The sequence below is a fragment of the Pteropus vampyrus genome, unplaced genomic scaffold, assembly GCF_000151845.1.
Source record: "Pteropus vampyrus isolate Shadow unplaced genomic scaffold, Pvam_2.0 Scaffold1, whole genome shotgun sequence".
Classification (NCBI taxonomy): Eukaryota; Metazoa; Chordata; class Mammalia; order Chiroptera; family Pteropodidae; genus Pteropus; species Pteropus vampyrus.
The window spans coordinates 15,937,981-15,947,727 of NW_011888782.1; positions in this window are offsets into that span (position 1 = coordinate 15,937,981).

Consider the following 9,747-nt stretch of genomic DNA (forward strand, 5'->3'; position numbering starts at 1 on the left):
TCAATAAATAACTCTTCAGAAAATAATGCTAACAAATAAAGGCTTTGCAACAAATACTGCAGGGAAACTGGCCCAGCCTGCAATTTCAACTTCATTATTCCCTGCCTACCTTTATCGTTGAAGCTATAAAAGCCCAAAACTGAATTTCTCAGCCTTTCATGCAGGTAAGTATAGCCTTGTGACACAGTTGTATCCTATGAGGCAAAAGCAGATAGCCATTGGTGCCAACTCTTCCCTTTCTTATTTCGTCCTGATATTATTATTATGGACTAATGTTTGTGTCTTCCTCCAAAGTTTATATGTTGAAACCCAAAACCTCAAAGTGATGCTGTTAGGAGGTGAGGCCTTTGAGGGTAATTAGGTTAGATGAGGTCATAAAGGTGGAACCTTATGATGGAATTGATGCCCTTATAAGAAGAGACATCAGAGAGTGCACTCTCACTCTCTCTCTCTCTCTCTCTCTCTCTCTCTCTCTCTCTCTCTCCCCACCCCCCCCATGTGAGAGCATAGCTAGAAGACATCTCACAAACAATTCGGCCAACACCTTTTATCAGCTGCTGTGCCCATCGCCCTGCTCTCTGCTGAGAATTGTACTTGGCTGAGAGAGTTAGCTGGACAGGAGACACTTTGAAGTATCAATCAAGGGAAGAGGGGGACAGTAGCAGGTGACTGACTAATAAGGCATAAAAAAATTATTTAAAAAAGCCTAGCCATTTGCCTCAAGATTAGACAACTTTGTGGCACTATCTATGCTCCTGAATCCCCCTGGATCAAGGCCAAGGTAGACTTTTTCCAGAGACTACTGCCTTGCTGGATTCCTTCCTCTTCCCAGTCCTGCTCCCTCCACTCGCTAACAGGTTATTCCTGAAGAGCACTCCCTCAAGTCCCATGTACCCAAATCTGTCTCGGGTTCTGCTGCTAGGGACCCCAGCCTAAGACACCTACCTACAGATTCTCTATTTTAAGAGTATCTTTTCCTGAAAGGAGGAGCGAGCGTGCCAAAACCAACACCACAATCTGGAATCTTAAGCCATTCATGCTCTAAGATTACTCACAGTCCCACTGGAGATGGCTTTGTCTTCCCACATGTTATTGCTGTATATCAATTATTAGCTTCAGTGAGGCTCATAGTCTGGTAGCACTAACAGAAACCTTGGAGGCAGAAATTGATTAATTTCTCACTCCATCAAAGTTTATGTCATCAGGGAATCTCAAAACATTGCTAAGAGATTCTGAGATTAGGATCCATTCTGTGAGCAAACATGGTAGGAAAATAATTATTTGCCTGATGTACAAGAAAAGGCATCTCCTTTGGTCCCCAGATTCTGCCTGCATAGAACTAAACTACCAAAGGATAGAGAAAACTCCATATTATTCCAAGAAGTGTGAATTTGAAGAAAATTCAGTTCAAATCTTCAAATCTTAATGTTTTAAAAGAAGCCCATGTTCTGTTATAAATAAATGTCCCATCAAGAGTGGTAATTCTAGGAAAAATAAAACCTTGGTGAGTGGCATGTGACAAATAACCTATTTCTTCAAGTGTACATGACAAGGGTCATTTCATATATATTAAACATAGCTGTGGAGAATATTGACTATTAATGTTCAATGTGTCAGAAAATGACCAACAGGAAACAGAAAAATAGGGAAGCCAGGAAATAAGGGAAAGGGTATGAATGAAATTAATCAAGATACAAAACGATACCTGTATTTTAGCTAATCAAACTAAGAACTACAGAAAGCAGTTGGTGGAATTTACCATGGCTGGATGCCCCAGAAGAGAAATTAGAAAAGAAAGATGTCCAAGTACGAGAACCCAAAAGGAGAGAGCTCCATCTTAGGGCCTAGGAAGCTTCCTAGAGGAGCCACTTTGGACCCAAAGATATGCCTGGAAAAATGGCCAAGTTTCAAACGGAAGTAACTACACAGCGGTGTAGATACTGACACACTAGAGGCCACTACATTATAGACTACCACCTCTGTCTCTGCGATGCTTAGTTCAAGTTCTCCAGAGAATCGAACTGGCCCAGATCATTGGCCTCCTGTGCCTGGGATCTATCCCAGTCCAATCAGTTATGGTCTGAGAGAGAAAGGGGTCACAGGACATAAACATGGCCTCAAAGGCCATTTTTTCATCTGGCACTATGTGGTAGAGAGAGGAACCATTCATAAATGAGGGTGTGGGCTGAGGTGATACCACGCAATAGACTGATTACATTAACGCTCATGGAACAGAATAATTAAGTGCTAAACTCTATAATTCTGACTGTAAATATAAAAAGAGTCCAAGAAAGAAAGTAATCAATGTTATCAAAAATATGCAAGGAAATTTCTTTTTGTTGTTGTTTCTTATGGAGCATGTAACCTGGAATTATTAGTGGACTTTAGGTAGGGCAAGCGGAGAAAGACATTCTATGTGGAAATATGCCATTGGTAAGGTAGAAATGAGCAGTGCCCATAGAGGAGATAATAAGAGACCAAGCTGTGAAGTGCCCCAATCAGCAAGTACCCAACATGACTTCTGACAATTACTGATAAATGCAGAACCATCTCCTCCTAGAAGTCTTATTGCATTAAAATGTAGTTCCTAAGAAGACAGGAACTCTGATTTTTGGAGCAAAAGTCCTCCGGTTTTGTCCTTAAGATTGCCTTAGGTATTGTATTGGTTTTCTATTGCTGCCATAACATTTACCACAGTTAGTGGCTTAAAACAACACAAATTTATCGTCTCGCAGTTCTGCAGATCAGAGGTCTGGGTGAACTCAGCTGGTTCCTCTGCTCTGAATCTCACAAGGCCAAAACGAAGACATCAGCCAGCCTGGGCTTTTATTTGGAGCCTCTCAGGGAGAATGTCCTTTTAAGTTTATTCAAGTTGTTGACTGAATTCAGTTCTTCGAGGCTATAATGCTGAGGTGTTCGTTTCTTTGCTGGTTGTCAGCTGGGAGCCTCTGTCAGCTATTTAAGGCTACCTACATTCCTTGTCCTGTTTCTCTCTCCTTTTCAAACTAGCAATGGCACGTTGAATCCTCATACTTCAAATTCTCTAATATCCTTACTGCCTTTCTTCTGCAAAACAAAGTTCTCTACTTTTAAGGGCTCATGTGATTTGATCAGTCCCATCCAGACAATCCAGGATAACCTCCCTATTTGAAGTCCATACCTAATTACATCTACAAAGTCCTTTTGCAATGTAACATAATATATTCACAGGTTCCAGAGATTAAAGTGTGAACATCCTTGGGGCTCTATCTGCTGACTTCGGCTCTTCTATATAAATTTTAGAATTGGTTTATCAATTGCAAGTTTCTATGCATTTTTTTTTTACATATAAAGAGTTGTAGATAATGTATATAATGATGCTATTGGATCTAATGTGATTTTTGACTGAGATTGCATCAAATTTACACTTAATTTGGTGAATATTGATATCTTAATAATATAGTCTTCTAATCCATGATCATAGTATATCCTTACACGTATTAAGGCTTTTTCCTTTTTCTCTGCAATGTTTGTAAAGACCTTTCACATCTTTTGTCAGATTTACTGATAAGTATTTGATACCTTTGGTGCTTTCATAAATGGCACTTTATTTCATTTCTAAAATTTTGTTGGTAGGCACCTTGTGATTAGGCACCTTGTACTTGCTACTCAATAAATATTTGTTAAATGAATGAATGAATGCACAAATGAATTACACTTTATCTGGGCTCTTTTTATGGATCTTGATACTTGGTATCTTACAGCCACTTGTGTGCCAATCATCTGTTAGCAGAGTAAGCCAGAACTTTGGTTCCTTTTGAGACTGTGAGCAGTGTGGAGTAGGAATGTATCAAATCCACACCGTACACCCAGTTTTCAGCACAGAGTTCAACACATTGCAGAGTCTATTAAATTATCCTTATTGCTATAAATTAGTGATATGAAATATCTACACTCATCTTGAAGTACACTCTCAAACTCCCTGCTGCCTTATTCTCATCGAAAGTTCTGTTTACAAGATATTATTAGTGGAGGAATCCAAGAAACATATGTGGTCCATATATTCCTCTAGTGTCTGGAGTCAATCCTCTAAAACATGTCAGTGGATTAAGTCAGAAAGCTGTATGCCTCATCCACAAGCTTCGTACTCCTTAGAGAACTTATTTTTCTGAATAATATTTGCCATTAGATCATTGACCTGTATTGAAAAACGTAATAGAAAACTGTGCTATAAAATTCAGTTTGTGCTAACGAGATAGTGTTAAGAATAGTTCTCTACATTATTATGTATCTCTTTAGTGAAGACCAACGGGAAGAATTTTCTCCATCCCCAGAACTGTAAATAACTGTTCATTTCCTCAGCAACTGTAACTCAAGTGTCTGATTAAATTTCCCATTTTGCCTTGGCTACAAGGAAGATGATTATTAGTGGCCAAACATCTAGCAAACTATATAGGATATGATGAGTATTTTGGGTTTAAATACTAGGCTTTCCCTTAGAAAGCAAAGTAGAAAGTGAAAAAATACTCCACTAAGGCTGAAACTCCAGATGCTATGTTTGTTTCACTCACGCCTGTATACACAGCATCTATCTAGTAAATAAGTGCATGCTGCACAGCACAACACAGTACCCTGCAAATAATGTACAATACAGAATGCAATAATAAAGAAGAAGGAAGGAAAAAAGTCTGCAGTGTTTGTAAAATCAATCATTTATTTAATTAATTATGAGAAAATTAAGGTGACTTTTTCCCTAACGTTGAATTTTTAATGTGTATTATCGTTTTTGTTAAAAGAAATTGGGACATCCATTAACAAAGTGAGGCAGAACTTTGCGTACTGATATGAGAAGATACAACAAAGTGTATACAAATATGTATTGTATAATCGCATTTTGTTTTTGAAAAAAACTATAAATATTTGCATATGTTCTTCTTAAAGACATAGTCATAGATACAAAGAGAAAATGAAGAGTTCTGACTACCGTTCTGCTTTCCACAGTGTATTATTGTGACCCTGACTTGGGACATCTTCTCACAAGGGTGACAATGATACAACAAAATCTGGCTAAAATTGATTTTTTTCCTATGTTGCCAGTGGCAGTTTACATTGGTAAACATGTGAGTTGTCAATTAACATTGCTTATCTTAAGCCATAATGAGGTTCATGATCTTTGACCAATTATTCCACATCGAGACATTTATCTTAAAGAAATTGTTCCAATAAAGAACAAAGGTCTATGTTTAAAGACAACGATCCAAACCAAGTGGGAGAAAAGTATTGAAATATCTTCTATTTCCTATCTTTTCTCTCAGCTGGGTGATATGTGAAACAGATCCTATAGCCTTTACTCACTCTAAAATATTAAAAATAAATGACAGTCTCATTTTGGGGGGGTATTAAAATGTTGAATAAAATCTGAATCAAAACTTCGGTGCCATTTAATTTTAAACTCTTGGTCTGATCTGAGCTTAGAAACTTGCAGTGAAGGGCAGGGCGGACAGCAGTGGAGGGCAGGGCGGTACGGCCGGGTAGGGAGATAGCTTTTTCTCTTGTTTGTTTTACTTATTTTCCCACTTCCCTGCTCAGGATGGGGGCAGGAAAAGAGGAAAAAAGGAAAAAAGGAGTGAAAAGTCTTACTTGACTGATGTAAACGGGGGTCAGAGCCCTCTGTGTTACAGATACCTAGATTACTAGCCCTTTCTCTTTAGACTAGGGCTCCCCAACCTCTCACCCCCCCACCTCCCCCACCCCAACCCCTCACTCCCGTCAACTGCTCCACCCCAACCCCTCACCCCCCCACCTCCCCCACCCCACCCCACGTGGCCTGTTAGGAATGGGCTGCACAGCAGTAGGTGAGCGGCAGCAAAGAGAGCGAAACTTCATCTGTATTTGCGGCCACTCCCCAGCACTAGCATCACCGCCTCAGCTCCACCTCAGATCATCAGGCATTAGATACTCATAGGAGCACTTGTCCCTGGTGCCAAAAAGGTCGGACACCACTGCTTCAGTCCCTTTCACGGAGGGCACTCCTCACTTGAGAGTCTACCACTAACTACCATTGTTCCAGTTAAGCAGATTTGCTTCAGGGTTACCACTTTGTCATGGCACGGGCCTCTTGGGCAAGATGTTTTAAATTCAACACAAGGTCGGTTACCTTCTAAGGATCACCATTGCTCCCTCTCAGAGCTCTGGCTTCAAGGGAAACTATAATTAGACTCTCACCTTTAAATATTTCTAGGTGTGACCCAGCCTCTGTGTTCTCCAGCACAGGACACACCTCCAGGAGTTGTCTTAAGGACTCACTCACTTGGCTTAAGTTAGGGGTGTGAATAGGGAGAAACCAAGCACTCCTTCAGATTTCCCAGAGAGAGTCTCACTAGTCATATTCCCTCTATTCCTCCACCATCCAATACATACAGAATAGAAATGGGCAATGGGCTGTGTGGGCAGGATTCATTTTTGGATTTCTTTTTCAGAAGGACCATGTGGATGATCTGGTATCTCTCCCTAGAGGCAAAGGCACTTATTACTCTTTCACCCCAAATGCAGCTCTGAAACAAAAAGTCATTCAGTGATACCACTTCATCCATTTATTTACTACTTTTTAAGATCAGTGAAAATTTATTTCAGTAAACTTCAACTTTCACAATTTCCTCAACACTGTAATAGAAAACCTCATTCTTAGCAGAGAAAAACAGCTTTTAAAGTTTGAAATGTGTGTAGTTGTTCACGCAAAATGCCTATTATAGTTTAAATTATGGAAGGCTGGTTAATCAAATCAAAATACAAATATTCTACTACCTAGAGAGTACAATAAAATGGAAATAATTCATTCATGAGGTTCTAATTTATAAAACAATTCCACTACTTACAAAATACTACCCTAAGAATTATAACTCTATCAAGCTTCAATTTGAACAAATGTACAATCACTTAAACAATAGCTGTTACACTAAAAAAGAATTCAAAATGTCTTTAAAGGAGTGACAGAAACATTATTAACATGATTGCCCTGATTCAGACCCTAATGAGGTAGCTCTCTGGAAGGCTGATTCAGCCCTGGGAAACTCAGGCCTTGGAAGTAGCTCTTGGCTGAGAGTCGCAAGGAAACCCCTTTGGTAGGTAGATATTCCTCAACACTAATGGAAGAGGAAGGGCCAGGAAAATCCCAGGGCAGAGAGGGAGATAGAGGCCCTTCTCTCATAAAATATCCTATGGATCCATTCCCAGCATGGCACCTTCAGCTCGATGAAGTGGTTGAGGGAAAAAGTCTGCACCAGCTTCACTTCCAGGTGGTAGAGATGGCTCAGGAGGACCCAAATTATCAAAAGCATCTTCAGGATGCATTTCATGGGATCCCATTAATTATGATGTGGACCAAATGCTCCTGCAAAAAAAGGCCCATTAAAACTTCAAAATCTTGCTGGTGCAGAAAGACAACCAGTGTCTGAAGCAGAAAGGAAAAAGCTGTCTTGCTCATGTGAAGGAAAACCTGGCCTGGCAGACACTACATCATCCCAGGCTCTAGGTTCCATAGCAATGACATTTGATGACTTTGGTTGAAGCAGGACAACATTGAACTCTGAATCTCTACTGTCCCAGCTGGACATATCTCCTCTTAATGATCCAGAGGATTCCTTGGCTCTCCACTGCCAAATACTATACTTGGATCATTGAGGCCTTTGAGGATCCTTTTCTAAAATCTCAAATTTTGCATCTTCTGGGGTTGATTTTGCTCTTCTTCATTCATTTTCTGTAATCAAGAGTAATGAGCTGACTTTTCAAAGAACAAATGAGTCCTTCCATTTCTTCTCAGAGTTTTGGCCTATTTTTTGGTTTAGTTTTGTTTTCTGTTTTCTGTTTGTTGTTTGTTGTTTTGTTTTGTTTCTATATTCTCGCTTTACTGTTTTGTTTTTGATCTATTTTGGCAGCCAGCTCTTCATTGTCTGGCTCATGTTTTTATCTGTTTTGAAACTTTTCTCCTCGGTTTAAATTATTCTTCATTCTCTACAGTAAAGTTTCCCAGGAGATTTCTTATTCTTGTCTTGATACAGCTCAATCTTTAAGTTTATGCTGAAGCTTTTGAACCTCACTTAATCTTTGTATTTTCTGACTCTAACGATGCATTTTTGTTTTTGTTTGTTTGGAGAGTTGTGATGTATAATGTTAGTGACTGTTTTTCCTTCTCCAGCTACTTAAATACATATTTGGTTAGTCTCTTCTTCAGGGTTTGTAAGGAAACATTTAGCTTGATGGCATCAATTAGTTTCCTCAAAGTTCGTATTGACTGGTCATCTAAGTGTTATCCAATTTTTGATTCTCTCATTATGTCCATTTCTTTGCGACCTTCATCTATACCTTTTCCAAGGACAGCTGCCAAATCTACCATCTTTAGCAGACGTGTTGTCAGAGTCTTGATCTGATGTTCCTTTTCATGTAGAGCTTTTTCTACTCATGTTTTAGAACAGTGGTTCTCAGTGTGTGGTCCATGGACCCCTGGGAATCCCAAAGACTCTTTTAGGGGTGCTGTGAGGTCAAAAACATTTCATAATAATACTAAGACATTATTTTCTTTTTCACAATTGACAGTTGCATTGATGGTACAAAAGTAATGATGAGTAAAACTGGTGACACTTTAGTGTGAATCAAGGCCAAGGTCCCAAACTGTTCTAGTAGTAATTGTATTCTTCATCACCTTGCAATCGCAATTAAAAAAAAAAAAAAAAGCCAGCTCTCTTGAGTGCCTTTGATGAAGCAGAAAAAACCTACTAATTATATTAAAACTCAACCCTTTGATATATCATTCTAATACCTTGAACAACAAAATAGAAAGTACACATAACACACTTCTGCTTCATGCTGAGGTATGATGATTATATGGAAGGGAAGCATGTGTGCAATTGATTGAGTTGCAAGCTGAACTAGCCACTTTTTCACAGAACATTATATTCACTTGAAGGAAAAATCGACAAAGTATACAGATTAAGGTATTTGGCAGACAGCTTTTTCAAAAAAATAATAAAGTAAGCCTGCCACTTCAAGAAAAACAACTGAGTATTTTTTTTGTCAATGATAAAATTCAAGTTTTCGAGTGAATATTAGAATTTTGAAAAAACTTGTATCTATCACCATGAGTTTGACAGCTTCCCGATAAAGTTTTTTTCTGATTTAATCAGTGACCTTATTAACAAGTATAATATTTTGATATTTTATAATAAAATATGTCAACATTCGGAAGATTTTAATTACTCAGTAAACCAATGTTTTTCAAGTGGTCAATGCATGATTTTTACAAAATCATGCATAGGTAAAAGATCTATTTAAAGTGCAAGACTGACCAATGAATTTTAGTAGAAAATTATTTATTAAAAGGTAGTTGCAGTGTGGAATCTGATGTCATATCAGTGAAATTTCCATACTCTGTTTCACTAAAATTCCTGAATATGGACATGTTCATCCGCACCTTTTTTCATTGCTGCCATTAATTGTTCCTCACTCCCCTAACCTAACTTTCAGGCTGCTTTGACCTCAGCCACATGAGATCGAATGGCTTCTGATTCATCTTCTAGGTACTGAGTATCCTTGTGGTGAACCCTCACCAACTCTCATCCTGGACATTTAGATTTCTCTTCTCTCCATTCTTTTACTGACAAGTCTATTTTAACCTTAAGAAGGAACCTTTAAAGTTTTTTTTTTTATTATTTGCCTCCAGGCTCAGCATTTCTGATACTTTGGTCTCAAGGCTGGCCTCCTTCAAAAAGGACT